At 44.9% G+C, this 17,114-nt stretch overlaps 1 protein-coding gene across 1 annotated transcript in view; it reads right to left on the reverse strand.

The window, feature by feature from the left end:
• LOC115395533 (X-linked interleukin-1 receptor accessory protein-like 2) overlaps positions 1-17,114 on the reverse strand; it is a 382,855-nt gene that overhangs the window by 318,164 nt on the left and 47,577 nt on the right. The gene's annotated exons all lie outside the window — the stretch shown is intronic.

Here is a 17,114-nt window from a genome sequence, read left to right on the forward strand (position 1 = left end):
GCCTGGCGAGGGGACAGTTTAACGTACCTACATTTTTAACTAATCTTCATTACAGTGCGTCTGTCGATAGACAAATTAGACACCGCGTCTGTCTCCCTAGGAAGGTGGCATTCTGGGTAATGCAGGCAATACGTCAGCCCCGTGTTTTGGAAAGTATAATGCAGGTTCATGCTCTCTCTCTGGAGTGAACCTCATAAGACAAGCATGTCAGCCAGAGCAAACACACACCCGGGCGGTAACAGTGAGATTTTAGCTTTTGTAATTTGCACTCATGCTGAAGAGCTGCATTAAAGTTCTGAGCGTCGAGCTTCAGTGCGCCTCTCCCAGAAAAGACAGCAAAATGAGCCAAGGCTGAAAGTACTGTGTTGAATCAGAATCTACCACGGAGAAGAACCACAGGCTGAGCTGTGCTCCAGGGTACAACAGTACACCCTGAATTAAGACAAAACTCCAAAGCCATCCCAAGACTGAAGTAAAACCAGTACTGAACTGAAGCTGTGCTGGAAAAAAAACGTTTAAGAATCCTCTGAAGCACGGGTTTGTTAGCTGTTCCCAAACATCAGCTTTTGAAGCGGCAGGATTCCAAATAGTGGAGCTAAATTACTGGAGGACGGGCCGTGAAGAGAAGTCCCAGCGAGACGCTCGGAGACAGCCATGTGAAATCCCATTCAGAGAGCACGATCTGATTCTCTCGCGCTCTCTGTGCGCCGAGTGCGGCGCACATGGAAACGCACACGCACGAGATTGAGTGGGAAGATTCGCCACGGCTGCAGTCATCTGATTGTGTTCTTCGTACATATGGCAGCAAACGGGGAACTCAAACTGCAGCTCCGGTCCTGATTGAAATCGCGTTCGCTTCACATGAGCGGTGAGACAGCCGATGATGGAACAGCGGGACGGATGCTGATACGCCAGCTTCAGAAGGAGGGCAGCGCGACGAGAGCACGGCGATCCAAAACAGTGACAACAAAGCCAAAAGAACAAAAACAGAGATGAAGCGTGCCGCCTGTTGTCGCCGCGTCCAATTGGAAGCCGTTCATCTCTGCTTTATTTCGAGGCGTCCTGCCTGTCATCGCTTTAAAACTTCAGCATTTCATTCAAAATTCAAAAGCCATTTTTTTTTCACATTTCTCTTCCAGAAAGAAAAAAAAAAAAAAAAAAACCTTTGTGAAATAATTTAAAAGGAAAGCAGCGTGCATCTTCGACGCAGTGTGAATCTGCTGTTTGATTTCAGCTCTGCGGCAGAACGTCAAGGCTGCAAATCACACAAATGGCTCCTCTCCAGCACACGCTCTGACATTTGTCACAACAGGAAAACACAGGTGCAGCTAATAAGCTCTAATGATGCCAACATCTTACGCAATGCCACAAATGAGTCAACCCCAACATGCACACACACGGAGTGTGTGCCTGTACTTTCCCAGACAGATACAAGGCTGCACATGGCAGCTACAGGAAGCCAACGCTTGATTCTTTTTTCTCCCACAATGCTTCGGCTCGTCGTCGGTTTGTAGTTGGATTCGGACGAGTCGTCATTGTTGTCGACCTTCGAACAGACAGCTTTTTCTTCTCCAACAGGTGCTTTTGTGTTGCCAGGTGTGTTTTCCTGCTCCGGGAACCCGGAGCTTCACCTCCACAGCTTTCTGAAACTGGCAGACACGTTTCTCTTCACTCTCTTTGTCAGATTATTTTTTTTCCTTTAATAAATTGAATTTCTCCTGTACTGACGACATAAAAGCAGCCCGACAGCATGAAGATAGCTCCACTGTTCAGCAGCAGGTCGGCTCCACCGTTCTTCAGAGAGTTCTACTCTAGTCTGATGTGTTTCAGGGGCAGAAGCCCAGAAAGACCCTCTGAGTCTGTTTACAAGACAAATCGTGCCGTTGGAAGACTTCTGGCATTAACACACTCGACGTTCCTGGAACCCTCACACGTCTCAGGTGTGTCAGCCTCAGGCGATTCAGTCGCCTGGTGTCCAGTTATCTGCCCTGACTCCAGGTCTCTCCTCTCTCGAGCCACGGCCATCTTGATTCCCTCTCACCTGCTGTGCTGCTTCTGGACTGAAGGCCTTTCAGTGGCTCGCTTTCCAAACAGCCTGACGGCCCACAAACTGAGACAATCTCTCAAATGCCTCTTTCAGACTCTCTCTCCATGGGACTGCGCACACAGGGCAGATTATCTAGTGGATAAAAGACTGGAGGGCTCTGTGGGGGTGAGGGTGGATGCGACATGGCCAGAGAGCCTCAGCTGACCTGCTGTCTTCAGCTAAATATCGGGGTTTGAGGCTCACATGCAGCAGTGGGAAAAGTCAATGTTACATTCATGTATTTAAGGCTCTTTCTTGAAAAAAAAACCCCCAAAAAACACAAAACTCAAATATCACAAGACCCTTTCAAAACGTTCCCTCAGAAGACATGATGAAAGAGCCACGTGAAAAACAAATACTTGAGATTTTAGCTGTTGTAACAGATCCGCACTCTTACAACACTTGAACCTTTAATGCTGTGCAGCATTAAGAAGACAGAAGAGGTGGAAATGACTTTCCTTATTGCGTTTCAGAACCTTTTAGCCTGAACAACACAGAAGCCTAATGAACCTGCTAAGAGCTCTGCGATGCGATCGTCCCCATCTTTCCAATGATTGCTCAAAAAATGAGAACACTGTCCTTTTAATGTCAGGATGGTTTTCTCAATTCATAGAATCTGACATCACATAAACTACTGTTGCTGTTACCAGATAAACTAGACGATGAAGACACCAATATGTCAATTCCACAAGAGATGAGGAATCCAATATCAAACAGACCTGCTGTGTAAAAGATTCAATTTTCAATCGTAAGTCTTTGTTGACTTCCTGCCTACTTCAATACTTAGTTACCTCACAGTTCATGTGACTCATCAACAGGATGAGCAGCTTTGAAACAGCCTCACCACATTAATGTATTTTAATTTGAAACATGTAAACATGATTACCTTGGTTTGGATAATCTCCCATGAATGAGTTCATCTGTGGAAGGATGCAGTCCACTAATCCACAGTCCACATGGCTCTGTGCAACATGCTACAGACGTTACTATCAGATCCCTGGTTCTCATCAGCAGAGGAAGAACCAGACTGTTGTCTTCATGCTAACAGCGACGTCTCCATGAATAAAAACCTACTTGGATAAACACTACAGATAGAAAACAAAGTCCTCCGACAGGCAGTAAAGGTGTGACTCTGGGAAATAAATTAAATATGGAGTTTGGTCTTTGACTTAAATCACACCATAGTTTCTACTCCTGAAGACAGACATGTTCAGGCCCAGTTTGAGGGAACATGAACACCAAGACGAGATGTGAAGGAAGCGCCTGACGGAGGAACTGAGTCAGCGTTGTTGTTTTCTCAGGCTACAGTGACCCTGACATCTGAAAGGTGAACTGGACTCATTCCTTTGTCCTGGGAGACGTTTCATCACAGCTCCATCAGATGAACCCGCCTGGAGGAGAATGAAATCTATTTAACCTGATTAAACTGCTCCTGCCTTCCCAAATGGAGAAGACACAAAGACATATCAGCGGCCATGACTTCTGACCTTTGGCATTTCAAATAGATTTCTTTTCAAAGCTTTGTATATATGGCATGAACGACCACAGGACAACCACAAGGATGGTTGAAGGTTTTGTCACAAATATTCATTTTCTAGTGATTTTAGGACGATCACATTCATTTATCTCGAAGTAAGTTTAAAAAAAAAAAACTACATTCACAGTTTTTCCACGAGGTTTTAATTCTGGAGTGAAGGAGAATTTCTCTTCTGCTCAAACATGACAGACTCTCTTCTTACTGTTAATACATGCAGGATAAAGGAGCCAAAACACACCAGTGGTTCCCAACCAGGGTCTGAGGACCAGATTGGGAGCACTGCAGATCATGAGGCGAACCTGCTCCGAGGCTGTCCAAACCATATCGCTCCAATTTTTATCATCTGGAATGGAACTATTACGAGTCCTGAGTGGACGAGTGTGTGTGTGTGTGTGTGTGTGTGTGTGTGTGTGTGTGTGTGTGTGTGTGTGTGTCCATCAGGGTTTGGCTAGATAGTAGGATCTCCACAACCTCATTCCAAGGCAAGGAAGCTTGGGAACAGCTGATATGAGCCATCGCCACGAGAGGTCGCCATAAATACGGCACTGTGGTCCACACAGGCACAGCTGGGCTCCACAACACTCTGTGGGGCCAATAAACTCACTGCAGCCTTTTTATTGTCCTGATAAAATTCAAATCCGCTAGTTAAAGAAGAACAACACAGCTCGCGGTGGCTTGTAGTCTCCACTCAGGAATAAAACTTCCCAAATGGTCCAATTTCTCTGTTAAAACATTAGCCCGGGGCTACGTCTGCTCGTTAGCTCGGCGCATTGCGAGCTGTGCCACACCGTGCTAGGTGTTAATAGGAACGGCCAAGATAAGTGGCAAATGTGCGAGTTCACTCCGGGTGAAGCCCGGACTTCGTGTCCAATATATAGTTTATTGATCCAGGGTGGATTTTATGGAACCGGTGTGGAAGAGAAGCGGAGGAAGCAGGAGCGGTAATGATTTCATCGTGCATAATTTCATAAGTCGCCGGCTCACTTCAGCTACAAGTCTTTTTATTGCTCTCAGTTGCGCTTCAGGCTTTGCCTGGCTTCACGAGGGGCTGCGGTCCTCCTCATTACCAAACACTGAGCGCTCTTTATCTTGTCCTTTCTGTCGCCCCCCCCCTCCTCCACGCTGCCTCACATCCATCACATACATTCACACATGCCAAGGTCAGCCTTTTTCCTCCTCCGCTCACACATGAACCCTCACACACTTTGCAGCAGCTTGCTTGGCGTCTGTGAATGCAGGCGGATAAATGGAAGCTGGTGCCATCAATTGGTACAAGTAGCAGGGATGTAAAGAGAAGTGAAGCAGTGAAACAAAGCCGGGCTGACCTGTGAAATAATTAGAGGCCAGGTTTGGTCTGAAAGCGACTGAACGTTCATGTGGCGCTTTGTGCAGAACAAACCGCATTAGAGCTCTACAGTCCTTCATATCTCTGCTTTTCCATCTGTGTGTCTCTGATAATGATATCTCAACCCCAGAGCAGGAGGAGATCTGAGCCGGGTCAGACCGAGTGTGACGCGGAGTCAAACACCAATTACACAACAAAACAAAACAAAGCAAAAAAACAGCTGTCCGAATATTGTAACAGTATTTAATTTTTGCTAATTACATTTTTCTGCCCATGTGAAAATGTATTGTGACATCCCCATCAACAGTCAAGATGCTGATCCCAACCAAACGGTCAAAGGTTCCAACAGTAATCCCAACAATATGCAGATCCGCCGAATACTGAGTGAAACCAGCTGACGTGCATGAACACACATCCTCAGACACCCCAACACACACAGCAGATAGCAGGCTATTCTGGTCCCAAACAGACCAGTGTTAAGCCATTAGGACGCTTCAGACACACATCCAATATTAAAGACAGCCTGCAGCCTCCTCCCGTCACACTATCCGTCTCTCCCAAACTGCATGAGTCATGCTGTGTTGGTTACAGCGGCAGTCTGTGTTTTACATGGAGACATAAGCCGCCTCGCCGTCATTATGAAAGATGTGACATCCGTCCTTTTAATCTCTGCCAGAGGAGGTGTAATTGGTTCTGTGCCCCCCTTACTGTGAACCCCATGGGGGCGAGTGTGGAGCACGTTTGTGGACACGGTCGTCTCTTTGTCCTCCCGATCAGTAATGATTCCACAGCACAAGACAAACATGGGTGAAATATGTTGAACTGAACGTGGCCGAGACTGAAACCCCTGAAGACCGCCACAAAGCAACAGAGGCAAACCAATGAATGTTCTGACAGAGCAAGCAAATGACTCAGTTTTGTTATTAGATTCCAACAATGAAATATTACTACGGATCTGCAGATTAGATGTGACTCATGGCACATGGTTCAAGTCTCTTCTTTTATTTTTGAAACAATCGACAGGATCCAGACTTCTCACCCAGAAATCCTTTTTTCAATTCAATAACAACCTCAGATACTTTCAATTATTTGCCTGTTTTGTATCGAAAACATACCGTTGTAATCATGCAGTATCAGTGATGTCTGACTTTCTGCTATTTTAAAAGGAATTTTGCCTTCAAAGGCAGAGCAGGTTTACATAAGGTACTTTATGAATGTGCAGGACTCTGAAAAATCCAATGGTGGAGTAACGCTGGTCGTTTTAAATGCAATAAACTGACAAGCTTGATAGTTGCCAGTAGTGCAGTAAAATATTTGAGCCTTTTGTTACTGCATTATTGATGAAGCATAAAAAAGTTGGGGTTTCTTGGAAATATATCAATATCTACGGAGGGATGGTTTATCTGAATCAATGAATAGTTCATTTCTGATCATAAATCAAGATACGTAAAAAATAAATACTCCTTAAATGATCAAGTAAAGGAATACAATTAAGTGGCTTATTCATGCCTACCTTAAATAAATACATAAATGCGTATATTGTTGCAACTGGCTTTGTCACATGTAGAAATTAATATAATGAACAAGCCAGTAACTTAGTTTTTTTTGTACATAGTGAATTTAAAGAAGCCACCAGCGTAATAACTTAACACTGTAATACAATTGTAAATTATTTCTAATAACAGAGCCCAGTGTTCATCCTCAGTGAATAATGACTATCTCATCCCCGAAGCCTTTTTTTTCCAGAAAACTGCACAAAATCTGAAGAAAAGCCTCTATTTCTAATAAATTCAGTTTTATTAATATATTATTCCAATTTTAACTACACTTATTACTTTTTGAAAAGATTTTTTTCCATAGTACCCCTTCATGTAATAAGATAATAGATCACTGGCTTTATTACATTTAAAATGGCTAAGATTATGACATTATTAACAGGTTATTGGTTGTTACACCACATTTAAAACACTTGCACATTTTAAAAAAAATAGATCGACTCCAATAAAAAGAAAAGAACTTTGGGTTACCGGTTATGAACTCCACCTGTCCTCTGTTTCTGGGATTTACAGTTAAAGAAAAAAAAAAGTGCAGACATGCTGAAACTCCTTGTGAAAACACATTATTCTAATTTGCCTCAGGAGTGAAAAGGCCACCGTTAAGCCGCGGTCTCATTCATTTGCCTGCATGCAGGTCAAATGCTCTTTGATTACTCGATAATTAAAGCAACGACGACATCAGAACCCATAAAAACACGGCGCTGCGATTATGTTAATGTGATGGAAGCTAAGTGAATTAAGCATCGCTGCTTAGTATAATTAAGGGCATCATGAAAATATAATCAACATTAGTTTACAGACACTCTAAAAGCTACTGTGTGTGTGTGTGTGTGTGTGTGTGTGTGTGTGTGTGTGTGTGTGATTCTGTGCATGTGTGTACTGACTCAGCTCAGGTGCCGTTTTCTGACTCACAGGATGTGATTTTTAGTTGATGAAGTCCATGAATCCAGCCGGATGTGGCGGGACGAGGCGTGAAAGGTATGACCGTTCCATCTGCAGTCAGTAATTTGAGAGATGCGGCGCAAACTCATCAGGCCCCGTGTAATTATGCACGCCTCCTCTAATGTGAATGCCCTGATTAAATCTCGGCAAGCGGTTTTTCCAAAGTTTGTAGCGGACGAACTCATCAGGAGCACAGAATACACTCCGCTTTTGATTAAATCTGAAGCCGCGTTCTACCTCCAGTTCCAGAACGTTCCGTGGCACGGTCGCTACTGTCGCTCGTAAAACTGGCCAAGGTCATCGCTCGTCCGCATGACTGACCGTGTGTGTGTTGGAGGAACAAAGCAACACGAACAAGCTCCATAAATATGGTTGAACTTCAAATCCAACCTCCAGGACGAGGAGTGGTGAGGCAGTGCAGGCGCTCGGCGATAGATTTCAGAAGACGATATGTTGGGGTTCGTCGCTAAACGGCTGCTGGGGCAGAACTTCCACTTTCAGTCCAGACCGATCAATGAGCCGGGTTTTTCTCTTCATCAGACCTTCCTTCCGTTCTGGTCAGGGTTCGACAGTATCTCCAAACGAGCAGCTGTTCTCGATGCATGATGTGAACGCAAATCAAGCCAAATGAAGATGGACCATGTTTCAGCGGATTCTTGCACTTTGTTTACAAAGTACAAACTGATTAAAAACACCAACATAGAATAATATATATTTTTTTCTCAATAAAAACAGATATGACATTAAAATATAATATATAAGTTCATCTGCACTTCAGTTGATTGAAATTTTATAGTGCTGTCAATTTTAATCGCGATTAATCCACTGAGGTCTGCCAATTGGGTCAAAGAAAAGAACTAGAGGATAATAGTGTTTTTTCCTGACATTGGGACTGATTTATGAAGATTAGATTCTTCATTGCAATTAATCTCAACTTTAAAAAAGTTAATTGTTGACAGTTCTCCATGAATTAATCACGATTAATTGCGATCAATGCGATTAAATTGCGATCAATGCGATTAAAACTGACAGCACTAAAATTTTAATATTGTAACTTGAATTTTCAGGAAGTTGATTTGTTTCCTTCCTCATTAAATCACATTTACACTGCCTTGGTACATCTTGCTACTTTTCTCCTCCATTCAATACCTCCACAAAAAAAAAAACGAAAAATTGATCTGCCTGGCTCTCGACTTCTAAAGTGAAGAACAAGCGTGAAAAAAAGTTTATGCGAGACAGAAATGCTTTGAATCGCAGCATTGGCAGAGCTCATACAGCCCATTCCGTCCAGGGAGGCTGGCTGCTTGACCTTGGTGGAGGGTCAGGACGGACCGCCGCGGCCAAAGCGTGGATCCACCTGGTCAGCAGTAATGTTCGAGGCCCTCCAGGTTGCACAGTGAAGCACAACTGTTAGTGCTAATCAGGCCTAATGCGAGCCAAGAAAACATTTCCCACATCATTACCCCTCCAACAGCCCTGTGCGTCTGACAGCAGGAAGGTTGGGATCGTTTACGCAGTTTATGCCAACTTCTCGCCCCCGTCATCAATACGCAGCTATGCAAAGAGTCTGAGCTTCGTACCACTCCCTTTAACTGGCAGGAGGCCGGCGTCCTCTGCTTCAGATCTCCTTCCCTCTTGTGCGCGAGCGCCCGTCACTGTCAAGATGCTTTATTTGCATGCTTGTTAGCCTGAATGCGCTCTGCCACTCTCTCCGACATCCCTCATCTCTCTGGCAAGTCGCGCCCTCGGGGCCAAAACTGCTTATCGCAAAAAAAAATCTCAGGAAATTCCATAGACCACGGAGCGGGAATGGCAGCTATTTATGAGACGCTCCGGCTGGCATTCCTGACACCAGTGACCGCATTAAAGAGCGTTCTCTGCCGGATCAAACTCCTCGCTCGGACGACGAGACAACCAGAAGGTCACAACGCACAAGTAGAGGAAAACACCGGCTTCACAAAAACATCTCAAGGTCAGATTTATGAGGCTGAGGGAAAAGAAATTAATCAGAAGAAAAGACAGATTGTTTTGTCCACGGAGCCTGAACTGTAGGAAGTCACTATGAACCCCGACGGAGACATTTCATTCACTTCCATTCTTTTCCTGCAGACTTGAATCTTGTCCACTTCAGTGTCGGAGGACCAGCAGGACAAATGTGAATTTTAGAAGAAAAGACAATAAACTGTCATATTTAAATGCGATCCAGATGCCATACTGCAGGTCTCTATTCTAAATCGACTGTATAACCAGTTGGGTGGCTTTGAATCGGAGGTGCCGGGTGGTTTAGACCGTCAACGTTCACAAAATGTTTTCAACACACACAAAATCTGTTCAGGAGTGTGTAGAATTTCAATTTCTGAGAAACCAAGAATCCTGTGGCGGCACAGTAACAGAAATACACCGGAAACTAAAAGGAAATGTTGGCAGTGTAGTGGACAGGTGGAGGTTTGACGTCAGTGTTTTCATTCAAAGGACCAAGACATTTTTCAATTTATCTACTTTGGGAACCAGCATTAAAAAAAAAAAATCTGCTTCCAATAAAAGACACACCTAAAACCTGATTTACATACCATCCACAAAGGACATCAAATCCTGTGTTGTCCTGAACCACCTCTGCAGAGCCTCCCTGCGGCCCAAAGCACACCTCCAAAAACGTCTACATGTCAGAAAGAACCCAAACCACGAGGGCTGTGATTGGTCTGCTCTACTGCGTCATGGGAAACATTCAGAAACGTCCTCAACGCTTTGCACATCTCCAATAATATAGATGACGCTGCGCATGAAGCTAGCTCGTAGCTCATCGCTACAGTCTGCTCATTTTCACCTGAAGTTGGAAATCACAGCCTCACAGCAAATCCCACGCTGCCCGATGCGGTGGTGTATATCAGCCCGACACTGTGGACCGTCCTCTCTGAGAGACGGCTCATCCTCCAACACCTGGAGAAACTCCTGGTCTGTGAAAAGGTTGGAATCTCTGCTAGCACAAAAATAAAGGACGACAAACACAAACGCGTTGTGTATTCACACCTTCAGAGGACACTGCGTGCTTCCCTGCGCTGTTCTCTACGCTCAGCTGTCAACCTAAAGCAAACACAGCCCTGACCTTCACCTCATCGTACCGCACCGAGAAATGGAGACGAGGACTTCCAGAGTGGAACAGACTCCAGTCCTCACATCAGTACGAACACCGTCCACACACTCGCAGGCCCCTCATGGTCTCCTCTCCCGTGGGCTTTTCCACTGTGTTTCCCAGACACCACGACCTTGCAGGAAACCCAACCTGTCCAGCAGAGGCTGTCAGGGGGGTTATTTTTTGTTTTTTTCCCCACGTGCACTTTGGTGTTCATGTCTTCAATCCATTATGCAGCCATTGTGCCTTCAACTGGTGTCTCTGGCTGATAAACATCTCCTGATCTTGGTTTATTTTTGATATAAGTTAGTAAAGAAAGTATCTATTTTTTTCATATTCAAAGCTGACAGACAAAGAGACATTTGAAGGAAGAAAAACAAAAGTAATTGTATTCATGTCCGAGCAGCGTGTGAGTTTGTGTGTACTGTGCACTTGGCAGACATGGCGTTGTGGGTTCTTGTGTGGATTGAGGCTTCTCCGGATCTTCTGTCTCTCAGACTGACTCAGGACTCTGTGGGCTCCACCATCTGTCGCAGGACTCCCTGTGAATCTGAAGACGGTGCTTCATGACTTTGGCTCCACGTTTGGGCTCATTGTCCTCAAGTGGAATTAATTTCAGACCAGTCGGAAGACTCTTTGAAAACACAGTTAATAATCTCTGCATTCAAAGAGCCAAAAACATTTCCACTTTGCATATTAAACTGTATTCATAACAAAGGCTTCAACTCCACTGTCAGTATGCAGAGGTATCCTGAGAATAACAGGATAAAACAATAAGTAAAAGGTAAATGTTTCATCTTTTCTTTCAGGTTTTCTTTTATTATCTTACTATTTTCTCTGAATTATTTATAAACCAAATTTATAGACATCTAGTACGTTATGAAAAACAACTTGAGAAACGCAGATTAGGAAGAGCAGATTGTCACATGCTGCTTTTTAATAGCAGATATTTTCATATTTAGCAGAACTAAGTCTAAATTCTAAGTTTCCGACGCGTCCCCGTCGAGACGATTAATTGGCCGCCCCACAGGTGGCTGGGAGTGAGGAGTGAGTGCGAACCCCTTCAGTCACGCTGCTTTCCACTGAGTCCCAAAGCAGATCAGAACCTCCCAACTTCTCATAGTAGTTCACGCTCAACTACTACTGCAGCCCGATTAAAAGAGGGAACACACAGATTAGCTTGACGAATCTATTGGAACTGACTGCTGCCTAGAATTTATGTAAACATGAGGCTGGATGCTCTGATGCCTATTAATGGTGGGCTGAGTGAACCGGAGGAGCGGGCGTCTCCCCTGGCCACCCTGTTTTGGTGGGGGGAAAAGGGACACTAAATAATTAATCAGTATAAATATTTACAAATTATTTGCAAGGGAGGTCGTCGACTCGGCGAGTCCGTTAAGCTCGAAGGAAAAGAAAGTTTTTAGAAATGGCAGCGACGGCACGGTGCCGGTTTCCTCTCTTGTACAGATACAAGGTTGCGGGACGGGAAACATGCACGCACGAGCGAACACGCGCGCACGAACTGCACGGGGCGTGTGCTAATGAATGCAGCACCACCTGTTCGGTGAATGGTCTAATTGCTCTCAGCAGATCGCCCATTTCCTCACTATTACGCTGTTTAACGGCACCATTTAGCAGGTAGGGAAAGGTTGCTGCAGAGCGCCCCCCCCCCCCCCCCCCCCCCCCACACCTCCACGGGTTCAGCGGCGAGCCGCATCGCCCGCCGCGGCGGGGATGCCGCTCCTTTCAGCAGACGGGGTGAGACATGTGGGGGGAAGAAAGTGAGAAGTGGCGAGAGGAGGAAGGGAAGCGAAGGGATGGAGAAATGAGGTTCGGCCGGAGAGAGGAGAAAGCCATTTGTTCAGCGGCGGCTTCATCCAATCAATTAAACACCGTTCCTGTGTGCGCCTGCCCGTCTCTCTCACACACACACACACACACACACACACACACACACACACACACACAAAACAGCAAAATCAACTATTACTATATCACTGTATCAGCTCGACACAATCACACAATCTGAATTTGTATCATAATAATACTAATAATAATCCCTGCTTTCGTTGACAGATTTCACTTAATTCTGGCATCTAACCTAAACATAAAGAAGGTCATGACTCCGTGACGAGCTGAGGCCTTTATGTGGAGTTTGCATGTTCTTCCTGTGCATGCATGGATACTTCATCTGACACCATCAACACAGTTTGAGTGAATCTCCAGTTTGGTCCTGTTTTATATGAGCTGCTGTGATTTTGTCATTTAGTATTTTTATGGACAGCTTGTTCATCAACAGGACAGTGAGGCTGGTGGCAAATTACAAGCAGCGCCTGACACCTCGTAGTTGGCCTTTCAGAGAGAGGCGGCTTTCATCGAAATCTTAAAAGGTACAAAAGCTAAAAACAAACCTGCAACATTACTGACGCCTCAGTGTTGAATCTGCTGCCTTTAAGAAATTTGTTTAAGAATCAGTTTGTTTGTTTTTTTCTGACATTTCTACAGTTTGCTTAGTGGTTTATCAGGCCATACTGGAGCCTCTTGGTCCACAAGCCTGATGTTTGACAGCAACGATCTCCCGGACTGTCAAATGAGTATTTCAGGACGCAAAAAGAAAGCAGAATGTTCCATTTTCAGGGGCATCAAGTGTAAGAAATTGGTGAAAAAACTTGACTTTAAGGTATATTTCAGAAATCAACAGCTTTTCCACTATTCATTTATTCAATAACTCGAATCAGATAGATTAGGATAGGACCAGGAGTCAGTCGTGTAGAGGTCAGGTCAAACGGCTGCGTGGGGTGGGGAGTGCATGCGTTCGCAGCCCTCTTTAGGTCATTAACTCATCTAGAATGTAGCGCGATCGATCCTCCTGCTGGTGAAACAGTGTGATGGATACACCAGAAACCCAGCGGAGGAGCTGGCTGGCCCTCTGCACATCAGCAGTGTGCGACTGAGGCATGACTCACTGCATCTGGAGAAAGCCAAGTGACAGAAATTAGTAGTGATGGGGTTTGTTCTCCTCCTCTACCTCACGACCCTCCCCGAAATAGCAGCGGGCAGAGGCACAAATATCAGCAGACCTGTCTGAGAGCGTAGAGAACAACATGCCAGCGCTGCTCCGCTAACCCTCCCTGATAACTCTGACATTTGAGAATCCGACATTCTTTCACTTTCTAACCCGAACGGAGAGCACACGTCACGAGCCTCGCCATCACGGGTCACAAACTGCTCGCCATTCTTTCAAATAAACTGGAAACCAAGCACAGCAATTTACGTTTATTTTTGGATACCCAGACCCTGCAATTTAGGAATTCTTGCTTTTGTGTATTTCTTCTCCTCACATAAAATCAAGGGATTCGGTTTAATTCATATGCTTTCAAAGTCCTTAGCAAATATCACGGTTGCTGTAGAGGACACGGACACATCCATGTTTCAGAATGGGACTAAAAAGAAATACAGAAAGAGTAAAAAAATAGAAATAAACAGGGAATAGGGAGCCTGAAGGTTAAAAACAGATAATTCCAACAATATTTTAAAAGTAAAAAAAAATCTGCTTTCATGTGAAAAAGAGCTCTGTTCTTTCAGAAATCCAGATTGTAAAGCACGTCGACATGACATCCCTCAGTGTTTCCTTACGGTGCGTCATGACTTCACAGCACGGTCACGTTGTTTAAGGCATTAACATTATGGTTTGTTGATCGGATGTTGTTAAACTGTGACATGTAAAACAACTATTTAGTGGAAATCCATGTAAAATTCTATTTGCTCCATTGTCACATAATTCCCATGTGATCTACCGGTGATCAATATTCACCTCGTCATGAACCGCCTTACTGGGTCTCTGATTGGCTCCTCGGCTGCATGATAAACAACACTGACCAATCAAATCAGTAAATGCAGTCATGGTCTCACCATCCCAGGGGGAAAAAAATCCTGCTCAGTGGTGCATCATGGGGGATTTCGAGGCAGCTGTGCACCATGTTTACACCACATGCCTGCATGTTCCCTGGACTACACTACTGGTGATACACACCAGTATCCAAAGTCATACAACAGCATATATGAACATACAAATCACTCCGTTTTGACAGTAAATGCCCCAAAATGTCAGGGAAATGCCAGACAGTGCAGCTGGGGGAACGGTCTCCAATATAAGCAATATCGCTTCTACACCCCAGAACCAACGTGCACGCAGCCTCGTTTATGTAAACAAGTGGCACCTCTTCACGGTGCTCATATTCCCACAACATGTTCAATAAAAAGAGCTGGAGGGGTCATATGTTCAGTGGAAAGTATTTGGCTATGAATAATTGTGACGGCCTTATTCAAATATCTCATATCCATATTGTAATTATGCCATCAATCAGAGCCAAGCTGGGATCAGAGTGATACAATATGGGCTGTCAAGGCAGAATGCAGCATCTCTCTCTCTCTCTCTCTCAATCTGTTTTTCCATCTCTCCCTGTCCTCCCCATGAAACCACAGAGGTCGCACCAAAACCGCACCACCAGACACAGACGGCAGCAGGAATCTGCATCCAACAAAACCAAATCCAACGATCCAGCAGGAGCAGAACAAGCCACAGGGACGCCAGACATCCATCCTGAATCTCCCAGCAGTTTGTACATCATTGAGCAACTGCCCACAAAACCCTGAGAGTCCCGAGGATGACTCACATCGAAGACCTCAGAGCAAAAGCATGGTGCGAAAACCTTTCAGCAATCTTCACCGAGAATTATCATGTGAAAATGTACTTGAATGCTGCATGAATTTCAGAAGCTTGGAGTCCACCAGAGGACAACAGGAGGTCGAGAGGCCATCACCCACACACACTTCCACCTGCACAGCCGTATTCACACTGACAGATTAATCCAACGAGCATCTTTCTGGCTGATGGGAGGAACATGAAGTCTCCCCTTTTGAAGGCCTGGATGGATTAATCACAATACAGGGCCGAACACAAAAAATGAAAAGCAGAAACTTCAAACGCTTGACTGATTAAAATTTCAGAGACTGACTTGACTGTTGACAGAATTGACTGGTTCAAACTGAAACCTAAAAAAGTCTGAGAATTTAGAGAACTAATTTACCACATTAGGAATTCACAGCTGAGTTGAGGGAATGCATTGAGTATGAAGAGATGAAACCATTTGGTTAAGGATGGCATCTTCTTCCACAACACACGATCAAGCCCAGCTGACCTGATTCAACTGCTTCACCGCTTCCATGGACGAATGAGGACGTGCATGGACAGAGGATAATCGAGATAAAAGCTATTTAGGATGAAAAATATTGTCAATATTAGTTACTCATTGGTATTATTTGGAAATGTAGCCTCTGTCAAGCGTGACGCTGCTGGGAGGACTGAGCCATGGTGCTATCAGAGGTCTCCACCTCAGGTCCTCCCTCCACTCAGGACCTCCCCACTGCCCCTTTTTGGCAGGAAAACTGCATCACTGTCAGTGTTCTGTAGGGAATCCGCATTCGGGCTGTGGACCACCAGATGACCCCTTCTGGAAACAGCAGATATTTCTGTTGCAGGAAAAGATAAGAAAAGATGACTAAATGTCTGCATCGGGGACTTTCCAGGTTCCTCAAAAATGATTTAAAAAATTGTATTGCAGATGGGAAATAAAAGCTTTTCTACTCTACACTGATTAATATCAGGATCTGGACATTATTTCAGGACTAAAGACTTTGCAGAGCGTGAAAAGACGAATGCAGTATTTGGGGAAGCATCTTTCTCTCTCCTCTCTCTGGAAGCTGACTGTCAGGCGGGAAGCCGGGTGCTGTCTGCCTGTCCGCCCACACCAGGCACCAGCCGCACTGATTCGACCCACCACTGACAAACACACACACACACACCACACACACACACACACACACACACACACACACACACACACAGGAATCCAGTGCAGGCTTTCTCCAAAGTTTGTGTGCTCAGAGCAGACACATCCAGTACAGTATTTGTGTAGGCAGATGTGGAAAGAAAAGTTTACATCAAAAAACTGCAGCTGAGATCAAAGGGTTTTTTTCTTCTTCTTCTTCTTCCCTTAAAAGCACAGGACCGTGTACGTATACAGAAGGAGTGATTATTGATTTTGTGGCTTTTTTGTGAGAGTTTGAGACATTCCAAAGTTGTACTCCGGTTTGGAGGAAAAAGGTGGCGGCACTCAGAGCTGACAGGCTTTTACGTGATTTAGCCGTGCCGGGTTCTGCGGCACATTTCACCGACACAAATGTGAAATCGATTTCTCTGAAAGGACACGTAAGCTCACCGACAGACGGGGAGCGACTCCGTCCTTCAAGGCGGGAACATTTCACACCGAGGTTGTCACAATTAGATTTGCACGTGTCAAAGAAAACAATAAGAAGCTTTTTGCAATCCCCAGCAGAGCTGAGGAGCTGCTTGTAGGAGCTGTAAGAGCGGCTACGTCCAACTGCGTTTGGCTTCGCTTATATTTTTTGGGTAAAACAGATCAGGAACGTGGTTTACAGGCTTTTTAGAGCCACTC

The sequence above is a fragment of the Salarias fasciatus genome, chromosome 2, assembly GCF_902148845.1.
Source record: "Salarias fasciatus chromosome 2, fSalaFa1.1, whole genome shotgun sequence".
NCBI lineage: Eukaryota > Metazoa > Chordata > Actinopteri > Blenniiformes > Blenniidae > Salarias > Salarias fasciatus.